Source organism: Microtus pennsylvanicus, chromosome 6 (assembly GCF_037038515.1).
Source record: "Microtus pennsylvanicus isolate mMicPen1 chromosome 6, mMicPen1.hap1, whole genome shotgun sequence".
Taxonomy (NCBI): Eukaryota; Metazoa; Chordata; class Mammalia; order Rodentia; family Cricetidae; genus Microtus; species Microtus pennsylvanicus.
Window position 1 is genome coordinate 34,227,647 of NC_134584.1, and position 23,717 is coordinate 34,251,363.

Below are 23,717 nucleotides of genomic sequence, written 5' to 3' on the forward strand. Positions count from 1 at the left end.
ACTTTTGAATATCTTAATTTCTACCAGACCAGTTATGCTTCCCCATTTCTGATTTGGCAACCCAGTCTTGAGGTGGAGAAAGCCAAGCCGAATACAATAAACAATGTAAGGTGAGAACACAGTTCCAGGTAACTAATAACAAATAAGATTCACTTGTAATAATCTCCTGGCTTTTAGTTACTTTCAGAATAACTAGCGCAAGCAACTCCATCTTTTGTTTCTGAGACGGGTCTTATCTTGAAATATAGGCTTGCCTCAACTTATCATCTTATTGTTTAAGCTTACTAAGAACTGGGGCTGCAAGCCACCCTACTGTTCCCTATATGACTTCCTCTCAGTCTACCAACTCCTTTGGTCTTTGAGCAATATTCTTACTGTCATGTATTTTAATCGAAAGCCACCCAAATCAAGCCTTTCTTACTTTCTTTTTGTAGACATCTGAATAATATCTTGTTATTAGAAATTTTAAATATAGAAACGAGATAGACTAGCAAATAATCTTTGATTACTAGAAGTGTGTTCTACAGGGGTTTTTCTACTACTGTATGGTATGCTGCTGTACCTAATGAAGGGAGAATGGCATACACTAACACGAGGGTATGGTAAACCTACCTTTATTTAAATCATCACTTTACTAATGATAAGCAAAGTGTGAGACTCATTACCCTGGTGCTCCATATATTTCCCCTTTCTATCTGAAATTAATGCTGTCTGAGAATTAACTTCAGATATGTTATTACAACTATAAATTTTAGTGTTCATTATTAAATGCCTATTCTTAAAATAAAAATCTTCAAAATACTATCATACATAGAAATTGATAATGATTTCTTAATGTTGTCAAATATCCAAGCATTTTTCAATCTAGAAGCAGGGAACTAATTTTTAAAATGCATCCATTTGCAGACCATGTCTTAGCTTCCTCTGAATTTTGCAGAGGACCACTAGATACTTCAAACCTATAGCATTGAAAACAAGTACAACTAAGTTCTGAGTAGCGTAATTTATAATAATCTATACAATCCCCAGCATCTAAAACATGGGCTCATTTGGTAATGTTAACAGTGGAAGAAAGACAGTCTCTCTAGATCATTTAATTCTCCATGTTCTCAAATATTTATTTCTTTAGACAAATCAATAAAACCCTGCAAGTGAGCAAGTTTTGTCTGTCAGGAATAAGGTTCATGCTGCTTGCTGCTTGTCATGCTGCTGAAAATTTAATTTCCTTTTTCTCATATTGTCTCTATGTCTAATAACCCTGAACTCATCATTAGATATTTTTTATCCTCCTTAATTAAATAGGTAGACCAACTGTCATTCCCTCACACTGGAATAAGAAGACATAGAATAAGTAGACAAAGATTTTAAAAAGCTTCTCTAATGGGTTTAAAGAGGTTATCTTGTTAACGAAGTGATTAACATTTGTTTTGAAGTGTTCCAGGAAGATTATCCAAAAAATGCATAATTAAAACAAATGTCTCAAGGAGTTTAATTATAGCTGCTTTGGTATCTAAAACAATTTTAAACACACACACACACACACACACACACACACACTTTATATGTGTGTCTCTCTCTGGGCTGTTCACTAGGTCACAAAAACGGCTGCGTACGGTAATAGCTCTCCTTATGGATTTAACGTATTTTTTGAGAAATGACTCTGACAGATCCTGGAACTTCCAGTTGATCACACTGACAGGGCCATCGGCTTCAGGGACCAAGATGATCGGGAGAGACTCTAGTCAGCTAGCTGCACCACATGAGCAGACAAACAGTAAAAATAAAATGAATTTTTATGTTGGGACATACAATTCAGGCTCATCACATTTTCACTGAAGCAAAAAGATAAAGAATGTTTGGTAGGTTAGAATAAAATCAGTTTTGTGTCAAATAGAAATATTATGTGCTAATGAAAAAGATTGTGACTTTCTCTTAGTAAAATGATAGATATAAATTCAACAGACAATTGTTAAGTATCTCTTAAAATCAGACTTAATAAAATATTGAAATTTTCTTCAGACACAGTGGCAATACTTATTTATTTGTACCTTTATAGAAATTAAAATAATATTAAAATTATCTTGCTAATATTTGTGTAAAGGAAAGGAAGTTGTTCTTAGGTTTTTAAAATTATTTTTCTTGAGGAAATGGTAGTACAAAATACCTTGAAGCCATTTCTTATTAATACAAATTGAGTTCCATGGGTCTCACTCTGCGTTGTCTACTGGGCCACAAAAATGGCTATATACCAAATGGATTTAACTATTCGTTCTTTCAATCAGCATAGAATAAGCCTTAGTCGTTTTTCTCAAATGTGTGTCTTCATTATTTACATACATAAATATCACCTTCCATCCAAGATGCAGATTCAGTGAGATGAACTCATTAGTCAGCATTTATTATTGTCGTCCAATATTACAGCAATGTTCACTGTTAATCTTCTACCATGTGCATCATCTTTGACAATGCTTTGTCTTCAGAACAGACTTCAAATTTATACAGTTGTCAAGTATTGATCAAGATCACAAGGAGTGGCTATGTGACCTAGGGACTTTTATTAGTATTTAACTCAGATTTTATTGTTCATTTAGGGAACAGAACTTCTCACAGATACTAGACGCTTAACCTAAATTCAGTTCCATAATAATATATTTCTACTGTTCTAAGTTAAATATTAGAAATGCCAATAGATGTGGTTTCCTCTTTTCTATTCCGTGACTTAACGTAGAGCCTTAAAGCTTTCTCATGCATTTAATTCATTTTTATGGGCATGAGTATTTTAATCTGTATGTATGTCTGTGCAGCATGGGCAAGCCAAGAACCTGTGGAGTCAGAAAAGGGTCTCAGACCCCCGGGAATGTAGTTACTGACAGTTGAGCTGCCTTATAGGTGCTGGAAATTGACCATGGCTTCTCGGGAAGAGCAACTAGTCATTGTAATCTCTGAGCTAACTCTCCAGCTCCACTGATAATCTTTTAAGTAATTTATTTTTAATTAAACATAAACTTACATTGTACTTTTTTATTTGAACTATATACAGGAAATTTCTCATATTTTCCAAATAAATGTGATTTAATAATGAATTTTGCCAAAGATGAACTAGAAAGTATACATAGACAGTTTTATGGGATCAATTTGTATTTACTAAATCAAATTTGATTATTTAAATCAAGGTTTTAGGGATGTGTATTTAAGAATATCATTATAATATTCAGACAAAAATCAAACTACTCCTCACTTGTAAGTCTTAAATTGTTTTTAATAGACATTATTTTATTTAATGCAGTTTTAGACTCATAGAAAACTATGAAGAAAATAGAGTTTTCCATATATTTTTCTTTTACCAAATTCTTGAGGTTCTAGTATCTGTGAATAAGAGAAAACCAGTATCATTTGCATCACAAGCTAAATATCTCTGTAAGCTCTTTAGTTAATATTCTTTTGCTCCATAGCTTTGCTTTAAAAGAATGTTGTCAAGCCGGGCAGTGGTGGGGCAGGCTTTTAATCCCAGCACTCAGGAGGCAGAGGAAAGCAGATCTCTGTGAGTTCAAAGCCAGCCTAGTCTACAAGAGCTAGTTCTAGGATAGGCTCCAAAGCTACAGAGAAACCATCTGGATAAACAGAAAAAAAAGGTTCCACAAACTAAACCAATGCCATTTTACACTAAATGACTAATTTGATAAAAATGGTAGATGTGTGGCTAGAAATGAACACATTTTGGCTGCTCCTGTGTAAACTAGTTGTGTGTTTGTCAAAAGTCTCTTTGATACCTGCCCCTCCCTGTGCAACAGACACAAAGCACTCAAGATGAACCCAAGTCTGCAGAAACATTTTTAGATGGGAAAAAATTAAATTTGTAGATTGAAAAATTCTTTCCAGTCTTAGAAATGACAGTATAAAGTTTCACTTTGGGTTTCTTCAAAATTGTTCTATCGGTCTAACTAAAGTGTTACTTCACCTATATTATGTGATCAAGATCCGATTAAAATGATTATACAGTTTTTGCTCAGACTCTATAGAGATATATGTGTATATATATATATGTGTGTGTGTGTGTGTGTGTGTGTGTGTGTGTGTGTGTGTGTGTGTGGCACCTCCATTGAATATGAGCAGAAACTGAATTTTACATAAATGTGTTCCATAGAATCTGAGCAGTGTGTGTATATGTGTCTATTGTCTGTACATATACACTCATCTTCCTACATAACATCTTTGTATGTACCTATCCATATATCTCTGTTTAACAGTTCAAATGCACTGAGGCTCATAGATTACAAGTAGTTCTATTTTACAAGAAATGAAATATGAGTATCAAAAGAGACCCTGGGCAATTTAACACTATGTAGGAGGCAAACTGCCTAGCAGATATCTATATACAGGGTTTTACTTAGCTTTTAAGAAGTAAGTATAATAGACTATAGATAGGAAAACATTAAAATCATTGGTAGTAGTGTAGGTTTGCCTTGACCAAGAGTTTTCATGAGAACAGTAAATGCCTGTTTGATTTTGTTCTCATTATTTATTAGTATTTATGTATAATAAATGTGAAAAATTAGGGCCACTAAAACTAATTCTGTATCTTAATTAAACAAATTTTAAATATAGTATTGGATTATAATAATGTCTAAGTACATTTTATCTCTCTTGTTCACTGATTGATGTATTCATTCATAGTCTAATAATCTGTCCTAAATTAATATAATATGTCAGTGACTATTGTAAGTAGCAGTAGTGAAGTTCTAAATAAAGAAGGGAACTGTCATACTGCCCCCACTACAGTTTAAATTTTATTTATTTTAATAAATGAACAGACAAATAGAAAGACCAATACATGGCATAATTTAAGAGGATTAAATCATTAAAGCAATTTGTAAATAAGAACACTTCATTGGCCAGCGCCATGCAGGTCATATGCCACTCTGCCTGAGCTGGCCTGGGTGAGTCAGCTGTGTAAGCCCATGGATTAGTCTCTGGCATTACTGGGCGCACACTCTTGAGAGCTTTAGTCATTGCTTTACACAGCACCTCATCTGATGACTCAGAACAGCTTCTCGTCATGTGTGGGTAGGAAGAAATAGAGGTTATCCTTGGGAAGTTTTCATCTTTGGGGAACCAAGAGTGTGGAGAAGGAAATGTCAGTGTTATATATGAGAATGAAGTTAGAAACATTTGCCTCACTTTCCTTTCTCGTGTCCCTTACTTACTTAGTTCTGAAATGCTTCCTGACTGTATGTCGCTGTCCGTGTCACCATTAGCAACATGAACTCTCACATGCATTCTTCCATGCTCTTCTGCCATTTGTAAAGCATTATTTCCTCAAGTCTTCCTGCAGTGAGCAGCATGGGTCAAGAGACATTATCACAACAGAAACGAGGCCAAGGCACCAAACGAACATTTAAGTATGATGTGTATGACAAGTGTATTCTTCAGTCTGGAAGTCTTTTAGAAAGACTAAAACTCAAGGCATTCCTTGATATTTTTTAACTTTTGTTGATTAAAATATGTTGTATCTATATTAACAGTCATATTAAAATGTCACGTGGGACTAGGAGTTAGATTTCCTGACAAACAAACATATTGGAAGAATGGCCCTGTCATAAAAAAGATGAACTTTCAAGATGACAAGCTTCTCCTTTTTCCTCTGGACCTGATACAAAATATTAAAACAAAGTCATTGGAGGGGGGCTTTTTCTTTTGATAGTCATCCCCTTGCCTGTGATCAGTCTGATATGTTCAAGTCCAGAAAAGGGCATGCTTATCTCAAATGCGTGGACCTTTCAAGCTCCCCATCTCTGTTCAAACTGGCCAACCTTAAATTGAGGGAGGAAGATTCCCCTAAATGACATGAAAGCCTCAAGCTCTCAAGAAGAGAGAAGGGTTTTAGCTTTGCAAGTTTCCCTTCTGTTTGACAGGGGGTCTTCTTCTTTGTGTGTGTGTGTGTGTGTGTGTGTGTGTGTGTGTGTTCATTCCTAATAAGAACCTTTCTTTATTGGATGGCTTTCTTTTCTGTGTCTCAGATTTCCTGTATCTGTTGCACTCAGGTTTGTTCATCATCCCCCCCCCATGCTCCCATCTTCTAATTCCTTAACTGGCAGAGAAAATGGACCCCATCAAGACCCTTACACAGCATCATTTTTATATTCATCAGGTAATATGAACCAAAAAAATGATACCATTTATGAAAATCCTTTTTCTTCTTCTCCATACAGATAGACTATACTTTCTATAATTGAATCTCATAGTTTAATGTCTTTCCTAACCCCATGCCTAGAACTTGCTCAAAATCTCATACGTTTTCAAAAAGTGGCAGTTCAAAAGAAAGATGCTGAGTCAAAGGATCCTCCATGGAGGAGCTTTATTAACTCCACAGCAGGCACTAGAGAAGAGTCTGAAGACGAAGTTTCGGTGTTGTCAGATAAAATGAGGTGCTTAGGGGTTCGGAGGAATGGCAAATCATAAGGAAGCAGGCTCAGTTAATGCACAAACCATGCTACACGAAAGAGGTAGGGAAATAGAGTGCACAGGACTTGAGGAAAGTGATAGAGGTAACTCAGTGATAGAAAAGTGAGGCATATTATGTATGACCCATAGGATATGGCAGTATTCAGGCTGCCTAGGATGTAATTTGGTTTCTGAGCAATAAACATACAGGCTGCTAAGTGGCAGGAACTGACTGTACCTTTGCCCAGCTTGCAGAGGCAGGGACGGGGTTGGATGGGGGAAAGTTGGCTTTTCACAGTGGCTAGAATGGGAGAGAGCATTCAGGGACGGGATGCTCTAATAATGGGTGCCTGCCCAGGCTCTTAACATTCCCCAGTCTACTTGATTGCATGGGCTCTTTCTTCTACCAGAATGTTTATTCCCAAATGTAAACAATAACCATTATACTCTTTATTGTGAAAGATTTCAATTCTTGCTTATGAAGTATAGGAAGAAATTTCAAGCCCTTACAGAGACACACACAGGTCTTTGTGGTCTAGATTCTCTGCATCATCATTTGTACCACCTGCCTCATGCACTACCTTCCAAGCAAGCCACTGAATAGTTTTTGTATACATCCTGAAACAATCATGTCTCCACTAAGTTCAGCTTTTACTCATCATTCTTTCTGCCTGGAATGAATAGTCCTTAAATATCTTCTCATTCCTTCCATTGTCTCCTACTTATGGCTAAGGTCTGAATTAGGTGTCCCCTTGCTCAGACAGCATTAACTTTGGACAGATTCTACCTTCTTAAGTTGTGATTTTTCTTCCATTTCTAATCCACTGAATCAAAGTGATCTTTAGGCATGCATATTTCTCACAATTTCTTTCTTGAAGACAGACTGATTGCAGATACAGCGACAAGCATACAAAGTAGAATTCCAATAAGCCTTGATGAATAAATAAATACTAATCAAAACAAATGCTGTTAATATATAGTAGAGAAAGATCCTCTAACATAATCAGTATGTCAATAGACCAATTATAAAGACATGGATATGGGAAGAAAAAACAAGTGAGGAATAAGAAATATATATGCATCCACAAATGGCTTGTATAGGTGGTTATTTTATACATATGGTTGAAGACCTACAAAACATAAGTCTAGGGATTAAGGTTAGTTGCATTTTAAATTGAAAGCTCAAACAATATAATTGTATAATAATCAATAAAAAGGTCTTTATAATCTCAGAATAATAGAAGAGAGTAAGAATAATTTGACCAAGGTTTAGAGATGTAGCATGCTTTCTAGTAAATGCCTAAAGCATGCCTCCATGTCTGAGATACATCTTTTCCCACCTAGCATCATTTCCTGATACTATCTTGGAACAGAGATCACTCTGACTCCTTAGTCATGGAAATAAAACAAGCAAAGCATTTGTGTTAATTTGTAATAGAGTTACAGCTCTTCCTAGTAGAAGAAGAGGGTAGTGGGCAACATGACCCTCCCAACAACCATTCGGTCCTCAATCCCAGTTCTGTGGTGCTGGTAGAAGTGCTAGAGCATGAAAGAGGACAAGGTAACCAAAGACAAGATTCTAGTAATAGAGCTTTCCTGAGATGAGCTTTCTTGATGATGTGTAGCTTTTGAGTTACCCATGTTCTTGTAAGCAATCCTGTGCCCTTTATCCTATAAGTAAACTCAATAAACACTGTTGCTAACCAAGATTAATTTGGAAGAAATTATTTCTTTGATCTGAATTTGGTGTCCTGTCTAGTCTGAATAGTCAGGAAGATTAGCCCAGCAATCACATAGAGAACATTAACTAACTAGATAGACTAATATATGTTGACATGCTAAAAATGATATGAACTATTATAATAAATAATTCTGTGTTCCTCAACAAAGTCTGGCATTTAATACACATTCCAAGTCTCTCTCTCTCTCTCTCTCTCTCTCTCTCTCTCTCTCTCTCTCTCTCTCTCTCTCTCTCTCTCTCCCTCCTTCCCTCCCTCCCTCTCTCTCCCTCCCTCCCTCCCTCGCTCCCTTCCCCCCCTCTCTCCTCTCTTTCTCTCTCTCTCTCTCTCTCACACACACACACACACACACATCTCAACATGTGTTGTTTGAATCTCAATATCTTTGTGCTTTGTGTAAAGAGATTCAATCTGCTCTTGATGGAAAGTTTGACTGCATTTGTAAACAATACTTATCATACTTGTTTTCATCATGGACCAAATTATAAATTTTCACAAATATGTAAAGAACATTGCATTCTATTAGGAATTATAAGTATTGTAGACAGAATTAAAAGCAGAATTGTGGAGGTTAGGTTATAACAAATATTACACTGCTGTATTTAGGGAATTTAAGCACCTTTCCTTATAATTTGGTGTCCCTGGGATCCTTGGCAACCGAGCGTTCACTGATACTAAAAAAGAGAATTTTTTTTATACTCCAAAGATCAGAATATTATATACTTTGGCCTTCTCCCTTAAGAGTTAATCTTGCTGACCCTGTCAATAACCTAACCAAGAGGCCAATTCCCAGGAACTATGGTTCACCTAATGTCATGCTAAGAGGATGGAAGGGAATAATTATCCCGTTAATGGAATAATGTACTCATCTTTCCAGGAAGTTCATTTTGAGGCTTGGTGAGCCTCTGCCATGCAGCATTGCCAAGCCTACCTGTGTTCCCAAGACTTAATTCAGGAAAGTATAACATTTCCTTTTTCTTCTATCTTCTTCTTTTGGACACTAACAAAAGCCTCAGCATGCTTGCCGTGGCATTTTGGTCTTCTTCGCTATTTCTCTGAATGCCCTTCTTTTTTTACAATGCAGACAGTTGTTGACTTTCACTGTTGACTATGCCAGAATTTATTTACCTTAAAATGCATGGCTTTCTCTGTTCCTCTAGCAAACTCAGTCTCCCTGGAAGCTGCTAATATTTACAGTTTACCTGGCCTATTGTTTTTCTCTGAAATTAATAATTGGCCTCCAGCTTCTTTTCAAGCAAGTTTTTAAATTCTTTTATTAATGAGACTACAAATCCCCGATTTTCCTTGTAACATCATTGCAGCATGCCTCTTTGGCAAATACTGTATTGGACTGATTAAAGTGTCACCCATAGAGAAAAGACAATGTTTTAATATACTATAACCTCTGCTTCTCCCCAGCAAACGATTTTGAAATCCACTAGAAGTTGAAGATAGCATTTATATAAATTGCTTTAAAGATGAAAATTAAAAGGAACTAAAATAGAAATCTATGCAGCTAAGCAGGAGCGCAGTGATCAGAAGCATGACTCCAAAGAACTTGGCATCTGTGCAGTGAAACGCTCGTGTTAACAAGTCCAACTGTGTTTCCTAACTATGTCAGTCCTTTCCCTTGGCTAATACAGAATACAGTTTACAGAATATATCAAACTGCAGCTTTCTTGCTGAGAAGAGCTGAACACTACTTTAATTTCCCAGCCGGGAGCTGGGGCTTCGTTATGAACCAAGCATATTAAATGGTTGTGGAAACGAAGACCACAATGTAGGCCATATGGTAACATTTTCTTGCAGAAGAAAAGATGCCTTCTTTTTTGGAGACAGGGTTTCTCTGTAGCTTTGGAGCCTGTCCCAGAACTAGCTCTTGTAGACCAGGCTGGCCTCGAACTCACAGAGATCCACCTGCCTCTGCCTCCCTAGTACTAGGATTAAAAGCGTGTGCCATCACAGAGGCCATCAAATGAAATTGTTAAGATCTGGTGTCAGAATTACTAGTTTGGAGTTAAAAGCAGAAATGGGCCCATTTAAAATTGAAAAAAAAAAGTATCTGGGTGAACTGTAAATCTACTAAACTCTGAATAAGATGTTCACATGTTTCAATTTACAATGGAGGGTAAAAGCTATATTATTATTTTTTCCAAGTCCACATTTGAAGATCTGATTCATTTTTTGGCTTAAACGTAAAGGTTTTTTTAGTTCATTTGAAATTGCTTGCTGAAGCAAACAGGTGATTCCACATAACTTCTTTGTCTAACTCGGAGTGCGTTTTTCCACTCCAAATCACTTCTCCGCCAACGTCTGCCTAGCCAGTGTGATGATGACTATAGATTGTCAACTTGATGGGACCTAGATATCCAGGAGTCAAACAATGGAATGTCCATGAAAGGGTTTCTATGTTGAACGCTCTGCTATAGAAAGACTGGGTAATAGGAGTTATGTGGGATTCCCCCACTCAGTGGTCTAGGCTTCTTCTACAAAGCGTTATAAGGAGAAAGTAAAGGACATGAGCTGATCACCAACATTCATCTCTCAGTGTACCCCAGTTTCTGAGGATACAGTGTACCCCAGCTTCTGATGCCATGTCATCTTCAGCTTGATGGACTGTATCCTAAAACTGAAACCTAAAATATACACTTTTTTCTTCTCTAAGTTGCTTTTGTTTGGGGTTGTGTTGAAGCCATCAGAAATACAATGAATATTTTTTTTAAAGTCCAGTTTCTACAACTCAACACAGCAGTCACATCATTCATGCATTTAAAAAAGTTTCAGTTTGTTCCTAATTCAGATCTAGTATCATTATGGGTGTACATACAAGATACATCACCTAGCTCTATTTTTTTCATGAAACTACATCCTAGAAAAGAAGATTAAAAGCATCTAATAAGTCAATGAAATCATAAGATCTACAGAAAACATGGAAGGAGAAAGGGTGATAACATATGATTACAATGACCATAGGACTGTGTACAAAGGGATTTTTTAAATAAAAAACTCTTCACAACTTTTAATTATTTACTTGCTTTCATATTTTGTTGTTATTTATCTCCAAGATTCTCTTCTCATCTCAAGCCATTTATGTTTCTCAAGCTCAGGTGTCAGCCTTGTTCTTCATTGGCATATATAATACAATGAAGCTGTGGTAAATTGAAATCCAGATCTCTACAGCTATGGAAATTCTCTTAGATTTTTAGATAAATCTTGCCTGAAAAGGCACAGCTATTCTTTTAGAGACATTGACAGAGTCATCCCTTAGAAGGTCGTTTCTTTCCTTGGAGTTCTATTTTCCTCTCCCTGACTAATGTCAGGGCCTCCAACATTTGGTTCTTGCACAAGTGGGTCAAGGCACACAGCTAATATACAGAATTGAACATTAACTTTAAAGTAGCTCTCTGAAATGTATCCTCTGGTCTGGAAATGAAATTTTCCATCTCCATGTGCTGCCTCTTTTCCCATTTCACCCTTCTTATATCGTTACAGTGTTCTCACCAGGCAACCAGCGGGAATTGGTTTATTCTCTTGCATATTCCCCAGGACTCTAGATCTAGACACTTTGGGAACACTATATTTCATTTGTAAAGGTATTTCACTTAAAGTTTTTTATTGAATCTCTTCAGTGCTCTGTATAAAATAGCTTATTTTGCTTTCATACGCATTCCATACTTCCTGAAAGAAAAATTTCAACATCGTTTCTATAAAACTTAGCCAGAAAGCTCTGTCTTCCCTCACAGTTTTATCACCAAAGGACTTTGCCCAACGATACTCTATCTAGTGGTGGAAGGATTGTTAGGTTTTGTTTCCTAAAATAAGCCCTACTCACTATTAGATTGGCAAGATGGATGTTTACAGCTACTAAAGGATGGTAATGGTGACGCATGAGAATCTGACAGGCTTTGTGAACGAGATCTAAGAAGGGATTGATTCGGCAGCCATCAAAATTATTTTCAACACTCATCAGGTGCTTGTCACTAGATTGCCATTATCCCCTTGAACTTTCTTTCATTTTTCTTTGAGCAAAAATTTTAAAAATGGAAATTTAAGGGTTTAAAACTACCTAGGTAATAAGATACTATACAACGAATATTTTGACACCTACGATATTTACTAAAGTTCAGAGCTATAGATGAAGTGAAGATGATAATGATTGAAATTACAATTCCATTTCTATTTTTAAAATTCCATTTGCATTTTTTACCTAGGTCTATATGTGCTTGTGTGCTTGTGTATGTGAATGATTATGCCATGTCATGGATGTTGAGGTCAAAGGACAACTATAGGAGTCCGTTCTCTCCGCACTGTTTCTGTCTTGGGTATCAAACCTAGGTTCTCAGGCTTGAAGGCAACCCTATCTTAGAGGTGGTGGCATCTTTGAGTGTCACTCCAGATACAAAGAGGTAAAAGGAAACAGAGGTGCTGCTTGTCTGTCTTTGCTTCTTGTTGGTAGGTGCATCTATTCTGCTGCTGCTGCTGTGATCCCCACTGTCATTCCTTGCTCCCATCCAAACCTACCTTATGTAGCCTCAACATGGACTGAAGAATCTACTAGGTCTAAAGTGCCAGATTGGAACGGCTGAGACTTCCAGCTTCTTGAACTAAGTAGCCATCAGATTCTTGGCCTCTCCTGGGTGAAGATAGTCAAAGAAGGACTATCCAGATAATATTGAAATAGACTTACTAACTCCTTGTATAATGTGGGTTCATCCTATCAGTTCTGTTTCTCTAGTGTACCCTGAGAATTCAATCCCTAGACGCTTGAGCCTAAATGAAGTTGCCCTGGAGAAGGCCACTGGGGTGGTAAGGGATGGAAGGTGGTTGCTTTTCACATTGGCCCTCCTGTATCACTCTGCTCTTACCACCTGCACACAATTCTGCAATAAGAGCAAGTTTTACAATTGAAAAAGTGCTAGGGACTTAGAAGGTCCTCAACTACTGGCAGTCTGTTACTGTTTTCTAGATGATTCTGCATCACGTGTTACCTTGGGACCATTATTTAAGGACAAATAATGGTGATACCCTAGGATACCTACAGAATCTAATAGTCAATCATTGTTGGCTTATTAACTTAATCCCTTAAGCCATTAAAGTGTGTATAAGAATGGAAGGTTAGGAGAGGAGGAGGAGGAGGGTAGGAGAGAAGAGGAGAAGAGGCAAAAGAAGGAGATGAGGAGAAGAGAAAGGAGAAAATAAGGAGAGGATAAGGGGGACTGAATGGGAACAGAGAGTATGAAGGACAGAGGAGAAACAAAAGGCCAAGTTCAAGAATCTTAGGATATAAAATTCAGTATTTCCCTACATCATTACCTTTCTAATTAAACAGAGAAAATGGTTTGTATGTGTAAGTCAAAATACAGGAGGATTGTTTTGTGCCCTGTCATGTTGGGAAATGCTAATGATATCCATAACAGTTTTATCTAGTTATCTACTTTATTTAATATATGACCTTTTAGAAATTATAAAGACAAATGTCCTACTGTCTTTTACAACTCTTGCTCCTCAACAATCAGGAATAAGGTATATCAATATATTTCCTCCTGTATTTAAAAGGAAACACAGGGATGCTCTGCCCTTATAAGTGCCTTAGAAATCCCATGACAATTAGAGTATAGTAGATTAATTTATATCTTTACAGTAGGAGGATAAGTAACTATATACTCAAAATGTTAATTGTAGCACTTATATGAGTTTAAGATTTCAAATTTTGCTTTTAATAAAAGGTTTTGGTTTCTTTGAGGGTTAGACCGACTCTCACTGATGTGAAGTATGACTATATTAATATGAGACGCTACTGATGAATTAATTATCAGTGTTCAAAACATAGAGATACATCTCTGGCACCTCCTATTTCTTTGTAGGGTACACGGTGTTCAGCTCATCTATGGAAACTACTCACTGTATGCCATCTAAATATTAATGATTTTTCTGTGTTTCTCATAACATATGGCACAAAGTACAAAAGCACTTTTTAAAAATACTTCTAGCATTTAAAATTGGCTAAGGACAGTTAAACATTTCAATGAGTTTGCCATACTTTGTAAAACAGGTGACAAAATTCAATTTAAATGACTAAACAGTTTCTATTTGATTATCTTTAGTTCAGCTATCCTGGTTGGCAATTTCACATTTCCAGACAAGAAAGTTCAACCATGAAATATTTCCATAGATAAAGATAAAAATGACCATATTTAATTAGTTTGCTTATCATTAGTAAATTAAAATTGTTTTAGCAATGAATGAGCTAAAGGAGTGTGTGTGTGTGTGCATGTAAAGAAACATGTGAACAAAATAGATCTCACAATAGCTTCTATGTGGGAGGAGTTCTTGTTTTCTTAATTGCTATACAGTAATAGAATTGATAATAACTTAGATAATACACCTGAGGCTTTAAGATGGGGCTAGTAATTAACAGTCAGATTTCTGTCGATACTAGCTTCTAAATCCATGAATGTTTATGCTTTGTATTTGTACAAAATGATAATTAGAGTCCTCATTTTCATTTGAGAAAATTATATTGAACTTTTAAAAATATGCTCATTCTTGCATCATTTTTCAATATATCTGGGAAACTGATCATTGAATATATGAAATATTGTATATTTCAAATAATTTTAAAATAATACATGAAAAAATAAAATAAAACTGTACATGTTAATGGGACATCATGTAATTACATACACTGAGTGTATTGTTTACATCCAACTCACCATGATTCTTTCATTCTTTTATTGCTGAAAATTTCAAAATCTGTTTAGTATTTGAATAATATTATAAAATTATTTAGCATCCTCTCTGGTACCTTAAGACTAGTTATTCATAGAATTTTGATTTTATGAATCATTTCATCCCTAAGCAAACCTAGTGTGGGAGGAATTACCATTAATAGAGTTTTATTGATATATATGGAAATAGAGTCTCAGAGACATCATAGTCTTCTCCAAGAACTAAGTCCTCTAACAAATATCCTCTTCCCTCTCTACAGATTTTAAGAAACTTCAAAGCATAGTCGTTTTACTAGTTTACCCTATTTCTTCTGAAAATGCTAGATGATTGACCTAAATAAAACATTCTTAACAACTGCATAATAAAGAAAAGGCAGAGTTTCTTTTTAAAAAACAAAACAACAACAAAAAAAAACATGTGGCTTTAGAATAGGTCAGGAATCATTTTACATGCTTAGAAATCAAAAATTAAAGAGTTCATCAGGCACGTACACTTCCCCCAAAGGACACATTCCAATGAATTGTTCAGATTAGAAGCACTGTAGGGGGTGTCTGACTTAATAACCTCATTTTACAGACTGTGGTCTCAAGCTCTTGGACTTTAGACAGATTGCCTGGAGACCTGCAGTTAGTTCATCCCTACAGCCTTGAAACTAGTCTGGCTCCATGGATGCTGAGCCTGAATGCTGAGCATACGGCCACACCATGCTGCTTCCTAGTCTTTTTATAGACTTGATCCTAAATATAGACTATGGTAACTTAATTTGGAATATTATGACAGAGAAACCATCAACTAATAAAATATGCAGAAGCTCCTCAAACAGGTGAAACACGCTCCATCAAGGGCAATCATGGGTATATATGTGAGGCTGGAGCTATTTGGACCCTCAAATGTGAGGTCTAAATCCAAGGGTACGTATGATGCGGGCCATGATGACAAACTCCACTGTCAGCACAGGTGGAAGGCCACTCGGGGAAAGGAGCAAGCGAGAGATGGAGTTGAAATGAGGACACAGTGAGAAACCGGCCATCTGTCGGGCAGCAGTGCCGCCCGGCAGGGCACCTGCATTGCCTTCCAATCTGACTCAAACAACAAAGTCCCAAAGCAGTGCTTTACTCACAAGGACTGTTGCTTTCTTGAAAACAGATTTTTTTCCTTATAATATATTGTGATGACTGTTTTCCCTCCTCCTGCTCCCTCCAGACTCTCCCAACCTCTGCTCCCATCCAAATCTACACCATCTATATCATATCTCTTTCTCATTATATACCAAACAGGTATCTAATAAGATTAATAGAATAAAATAAGGCAAAAAAAAAACAGAATAAGATTTAAAAAAAAACAAAGAAAATGAGGATATGACAAAAGCCTAAGGAACACATAGAGCCATACTTTCTTAGTGTTTATACATTTATTTACTAAAGACCACCTTAAGAATTATGTAAATTATGTATGATCCTAGCACCTGGCATACTCTTTATATTTTTGTCTATTTTTTTTTTTGAGAAAGTCACTTTTTCATGACTTCCTAATCTAAACTCAGTGTCTTTGGGAAGGGTGACCGTTACTTCAATTCCCTTTGTCTAGGAATGTAGTGTGGAATTAAAAAGGTGAGAGGAGGCACTGGTACAATTACAAGGCAAGCTAGAAGGTGAGCTCCTTTGGAAACTGGCTGTTCCTATACACTTTGGGAAGCCACCTTTCCAGATATGGTCCCTAACTTTCTCTCTGATTCCACAAATAGAGCAAAGCAGGAGAGTGGTCTCTAAGGGGACGTCACACCAGAACAACAGCTTTTGCAACTTATTCGAAGATCTCACAGGGCCTCTCTGCTGTTAGCACATTGGTCACACGCAACTGTGGGAGATGATGAACCCATTTGTCAGGAAGAACAAGGCTTTCATAAGGAAACCTGTGCGGAGACTCTAAAATCAGGCTAGAGAGGCAAGGCGCACAGCTATCAAACAAGAAGGGATCAAGAAGGAATCTTCCTATTGTGTTTATCACAGGCTTCATTCACTTCTGCTACTATAGCAACAGCCACAACCTGGGCAAAGCATGGACAACAGAAATCCAGTTCTAACAGGATACCTAGGTGTCAACATGTTCACATTATTCTGACTGCCGTCTTAAAGGTGGCAGTTTGCCTCTTTTGTTTCCTCAGTTATAAGAAGCCTTGTCCTGTAAAAGCCAAATTCACAAAATGTCATCATAGAAGATTAGAGATTCAACATAAAAAAATCAGGAGAGTGGGCACCAACATTCAAAAGTTAGTGAGTTTTATGCTTGGCATCACCAAATATGAGATGAAACTATTTGACTTAATGATACTTTTTAAAATAAAAAAAAAACTTACACCTGTGAGAGAGGCAGACAGACATTTGGAGTTGAAAATTCAACTATATAGAAATTTAAAAATATACAAGTAGAGTGCCGTTTATTAATCTTTGAGAATTGTTTTAATTCTATAAAACTATTCTTCTGTTAAAATGGTTCCCACTGCTGTACACCGTGATTCATAATTGTATTCCTAGCACTCGGGATCCAGAGACACAAGAATCACAATATGTCTATAAAGTGATTTGATGACCTGCTTGGGCTACATGACATCATGTCTCAAAACAACAATTAAAAAATGAGCAGAAATAAGCTACTCCAAAACTACATTCAAAATAGGATCTAATGTTGTATATGTTTATCTAGTAAAAATTATGGTACTTAAGGTGAAGATATCAACAAAATAATAGCATAATCTTTATTAAATAAGCAGTGTTGATAGAACTGGCTGTATATGATCAGTGAATATCTTAATTACCAACATTAGATATGACACATTTCTAACTCCATAGAAAACTCTTCTGGACAAAATTGTTTTTTCTATTCTCCTACCCTGAATTATAGAGCTTTTATTTGATCCTTATGATAGCAATGTGAGTCCAAAATTAGAAAGCACTTTTATAAGGTTTACTTTTGAATTGGAAATTATGCACTTTTCTTTAGTTTCCTCAAACCCAGTTTGTCATCTGATTTGTGTTAGTTTCCTTTTTAAGGTAAAAGCGTAGCTTAACCCAGAGCGTTAAACTGAATGTGATACTTAAAAGTTTCTTGAATTGTGGGTCTCAAAATAAGAAAATGAAAGACTGAAACGGAGACAAGTTAGAATACATCCCCACATACCCTACCATCTCCTAGCCATTCACGCACGTGCAAGAATCTTAGCGTTAGTGACAGTTTGGCATTTTGCTTTGGTTCGATGGCTTAAGTTAGAAAAATTAAAAAGTCTTAAAACTCAGAAAATCTGTAATTTAGCACTCTGGAGTAACCTGAGACAGTAAATAGATGAATATACTAAGTGCAATGAGAGCCGCAGGAGAAAGGTACTAATTGGGGATGGAAAAGATAACACTTCAGTCATATCTGACAAAGATGACAAGCATCAGCAGCCTGAAAGACAAGATGCCTCCACAAGTCGACTGAGGTCCGAAAGAGCTGTCCTTGTTGAAGTGAGAACCGGTGGATTGCGTGTTTCTGAGGGGAAATGGTGGTATAGTTTAGGAAGACAGTTTGTGTCAGATTGTACAGAATTGGGAAGCCATTGGCTGAGGTTTCTGATATTATTGGTTTTGGGAGAAGGTCACAGCGTCTGATTTTAGACACATCCCAGAACGATGAAACATGTATGAGGAGCAATAATAGGCTCAGAGTAGAATCCGGAGCTTCTCATAGAAATCAGGTGACACAGTCAAGGCCCAGGGACTTGATATTTGGATATAAATAAGGTTTTATTGATTACTCTCAGATATTAAATTCAGGTTTATTCTACAGAGAAATCATTAAAAAAATTCATTCCAAGAGGTGCACTTCTCTTAGACTTTCCCTTACAGTGGTGCATATTCTGCCCAGTTTTCCCTCCGGTGTGCTTCACTGAAAGCCATGCTTCCTTCTACCTCCTGAGCTTTGCATACTACCGTGAGGTGAGGAACATCTTCCATCTGCTCTTCATCAGCAGAAATTCCTTTAATGACATACTGTTAGCATATTATTACAGAACTCATCATTTAAATAACACAAAATATAAATGACAAAGAGTGCTGAAAACAAAATCATCAATTTGAGTTTTCCAAAGAAATAGAAAAATATATTTTAAATATTCTAGAAAAGGGTGCATTCTAAAGTGAGCTATACCTGCTAGGCTTATTTCACTTTGCAATAGAACCACTCACTTCAGTCCAAAAGCATCCCCTCCTGCAGTTATTGATGAATATTAAAATTTAGGCGCTCCAGAAAGATGTGCTACACAAATAGAAATGAGTAAAAATTACATTTTTAGCAATTATCATTGCCTTATGGTGATTTTTAATGGGATTAAAATTTGGCTTTGATTGCTATTTTAAGAAGCTCCAAATGGAGTGCCTATGAGCAACTTCATGAATACAGAAACTTCTATGTTTACGCGGACTTCTAGAGCTTTCTCCTCCTCCTCCTCTTCTACCATTTCAATCTAGAACTACTACTTCAAAATAAAATGTCATGAAGTTCATCCTGATTTTCATCAGAGTATCATGTATTTTGATTTGTTTTTTTCTATTCATTGATTCATTTATAAATGACTTTGTGAAAAATAGAGCTGTGGAATTAGGATATAATTGATGGTTAACATGTTTTTCATCTAACTTATGAGAACATAAGGCAGACACTGGTCAAGAAACTTTAAAGACTTTTTTTTTTTTTTGAGACAGGGTTTCTCTGTAGGTTTTGGTGCCTGTCCTGGAACTAGCTCTTGTAGACCAGGCTGGCTTCGAACTCACAGAGATCTGCCTGCCTCTGCCTCCTGAGTGCTGGGATTAAAGGTGTGCGCCACCACCACCCTGAAAAATTTAAAAATGTTTAAGACCAACAGCTCTATTCTTTTTTTTTTTTAAGATTAGTCTTTATTTTATGATTATCTTTTAGAATCCAGTAATGAAGCCCTCAGATCCTATATTCTCTTTTAGTTTATTATTTGGCAATTCTATTCATTTCGATATTTTATCCTCTTCTTTCTGCACCTGAGCTGATCAAGCCTCACAGGATAATCCAGTCAGGACTTGATCATAATTCTTTTTTTTTTAATTATTTATTTATTTATTTATTTATTAAAGATTTCTGTCTCTTCCCCGCCACCGCCTCCCATTTCCCTCCCCCTCCCCCAATTAAGTCTCCCCCCCAGCCCGAAAAGCAATCAGGGTTCCCTGTCCTGTGGGAAGTCCAAGGAACCCCCACCTCCATCCAGGTCTAGTAAGTTGAGCATCCAAACTGCCTAGGCTCCCACAAAGCCAGTGCGTGCAGTAGGATCAGAAACCCATTGCCATTGCCAACAGCTCTATTCTTAATCTTGGCCAGAAGCCATAAATGTCCTTGCTCCTTCTTATCGTTCTGCTTTGCCAGAGTCTAGACAGGATGGATAGATTTACAGGACATGGGACTCTAGGTATCATTCTTTTACTTTTCACGATGTAGCCAGAATGACTAAAAACCCATTTCCTAAAGGATTTTCATGTTTCAATTCTTGTAGCTAGAGGCATTAATAGGCCCAGGAAGTTATTGAGACCCTACCCTCATACCCTATCTGTCATTTTCCTGAAGACACCAGAAGAGAAGCTTCACATCTGCCTCTCTCCAAAATTTAAAATGTTCTGAATAATTGGGCATATAAGAGTTAAGGGAAAGGTACTACCTTGCAGTCAAATGAATAGGAATTTACTTGTGTACTCTCAATAAAAAAACTCTTGCCATTGCAAAAAAAAAATAGGAATTTAAGACCTGGTGGAAATATGATATTCCAATCTGCTCTAAAGATTAGCACATTGCATAGTACTCTCTCTCTTTTAAATGTTAATCCAATTTGGCCTGTCAGTCACAAGGTTAGGAGATCAGCCCCAAGGAAAGCAGATTCACCTAAAGGCAATCTAAGGATGAGGGAGAAATAATTATCTCCTTCCTGATAAGTTTTCGGAGAAAACCTGGAACTCATTCCTCATCTGGGCTTCCTGTAATGAACACAGAATGTTTGAGGAAAGCGTATGGCGTACAAAAGCAGGAGCAGTGGATGTTACATAAATGTCTTAGAGAGGGTCACACACTCTGTGACCCTGTCCTTTGTGAGCTTCCTCCTCATGTTTCTAGACAGCTCTGCTTCTTCTCTGGGAGTGTCTTTTCTTTCTTAATGAGTTCTCTCTTTCCCTCACCCTCCAGCCATTCTCACTCCCTTGTTCCACTGTGCAGCTGTGTCTTGGCCTGCAGGGTTGAACATATCTGCTTTCTTGAGTTCTAATAAAAGGCATTGCTTTCCCTTCTCTTCCCCGCCCTTTTCTCCTACCAGTTGCCAGAATTTGTAGTTTGCCTACCCTGTTCTTTTTTTCTCATTCTCTCATAACAAAACAGTCTTTGAGTTTTTGGTTTTTTTTTTTTGTTGTTGTTTTTGTTTTCTTTTCTGTTTCTAAGTCCTTTACTAACAGGACCAAGAACCCACATCAAAAAAGCCTTGATTTATTTCCAAATAGGTCAGGGCCTTGGAAAAAAGGTTTCGGAGTTGTCTTACCGTCCTTGAGACAATGACTCCACCTAGCTTGGAGGTAAGGCTTAAAAAGGGAGGAGGGAAAGTTTTTTCTACTTGGTATACATGAGGAGAAATTTGAAGAAATAAAATTGTGAATTCATATCAACAGGTTTTCACTCCCCCAAAACCAGTACCTACTTTTAAATAAATGCAATGGTGTAAAGATAGAAGTACAGAGACTTCAGTCCTTTGATAACCTAGGACACGGCTTCAGGGCAGGGGTTACTGATGTTCTGTTTTTTTACCTTCCTATTTCTCTACATTTTAAAACATCAGGTGAACTGAACGTATCTGGACATAAAATTTCTAAAGATGTATGTCCAAGTCATATTGTATCCTCTAATTCTAGCATAGATTCGGACACTATATAGCAGAGTTGAGGGATCTTTAAAGGAAATATTTTCTTCATGAGTACATTGCTCCTTTTTCCCATGACATAAGATCAGATGAATCACAGGCTGGCAGTGGAATTTTAGATGTCCTCTGGAGTTTGATTATTCTAGGAACACAGCAACTTTTCTTTAAAATCATGAAAATTTCTAGTGCAGAGACATATAATTTAAAATTTTAATGAGGTACATAATAGTTTTATTTCTTCTGGGGCCAGTATTTTAACACTATGATTACCTTAATGGAGACTGGATAGCACATAAGAAGAGATTTCAAAAGACCTTTGCAAATGCAGACATAAAGGATAATGGACAGCTTTGAAGAGAAAGTGAAACCTGTGCAAATGTTCCGTATTAATATCCTAGACCTAGGGGACAGTAATGCCCCTCCGGAGGAGAGGAACTATGGAAAGAACACACAGAAATCTGAATTTTGAAGGCTTAGCTGACATTTGCCTTGTTCCAGATATACCGCCAGTTTTACTGACATGAGCCTCAATTCCATTATGTGTTATTTATTTATTCATATTTCAATTTTCATTAGCCTTTGTTTATTGTACAATAAGTTTCATTATAAAATTCCATAAATATTTATAATATACTATGATTGTCATCAATCTCCTATTGCCATATCCTGCTCCTCCAACACACTACACTGTTCCCCTTCTGCCTCCAAACCATCCTTACACCTTCATGTATTATCTCTATTGCGTTATTATTTTTCTCTTTTATTATTATTGCCATATACATATATGTATATACACATATGCAACCTTTTGAACTTATTTATTATTGCTTGTATGCATGTATATGCTTTTAGGATTGACTACTTTGTATTGGATAACATATTAGAGAGCTTAAACCAGAGGAAGACTAATTCTTTTTCCCTCTGTAACCATTCATTTTTTTTTTTTTAGCTCTTTGTCCAGGGATGGGTCCTCATGTGATTTCTTCCATCCACATTTGTTTGTCAATTATCAATGTTTAGGTCATTTAGTCTACTACATTGTTAATATTTCACAAGTGTAGTTTGCCTGTCCTATATGAAACACAACAATAACCAGCATGGTGAGATATTCCCAGAGGTAGCATTTCTATCTTGGCAGTAACCAATAGCAAATTGATTGGACTTAAGGGCTATTCGTTCAGAAAGAATTATGCCTAGTAAGTACTGTAGATGAAGTAGAGTACTTACTAACTACCCATGAGTCACGAGGCCATAGAATCTAGAGGAGTACCTACTTTCATAAACCATTGTTAATGCTTCTCATGCCCACAGGTAAGTAGATCAATCAATCCTCATCGAAGAAGGTCTTTTTTCCCAACAGATGGAGAGTATTACAGCAATCCACAACCGGTCAAAACACAAAGAACAACTGACCATGTGGTTCCCATCCCTAAATACATCAACAACACAACTGTTCAACTAAGACTCAGGAAACTTCTTGGAAGATGGGAAGAAAGTCTGGAAAAAGCAGAAACTGGGATGTTTTTCTGGAAGGTTTTCAATTTCCTCACTTGTAAAAAAAATTAAGAATCCATAATTTATCCCCAAAGAGGAATCAAGGAGTCTTGGAACTCTTTTTCTCTATCAGCTAGATGGTTACTCCCATAGCACCTTATTTCCTGCATGCAAGCATTCACCACTTCACCCTCCGTCTAAGCTGAGTACTGAGAGCAGCTAACACTAGACCCTGTTCCTATTTACTGTCTTTGCTCACTAAGAAGTCCAGAACTTCCATACACTCCACACGTCCAAATTCTGTGCCTTACATGGCTGAAGGAGGTCGGGGCCATTTCTTATAGTCCCTGCTTTAATTT

At 36.8% G+C, this 23,717-nt stretch overlaps 1 protein-coding gene across 1 annotated transcript in view; it reads right to left on the minus strand.

The window, feature by feature from the left end:
- Hcn1 (hyperpolarization activated cyclic nucleotide gated potassium channel 1) overlaps positions 1-23,717 on the minus strand; it is a 348,290-nt gene that overhangs the window by 14,942 nt on the left and 309,631 nt on the right. The window lies entirely within an intron of this gene.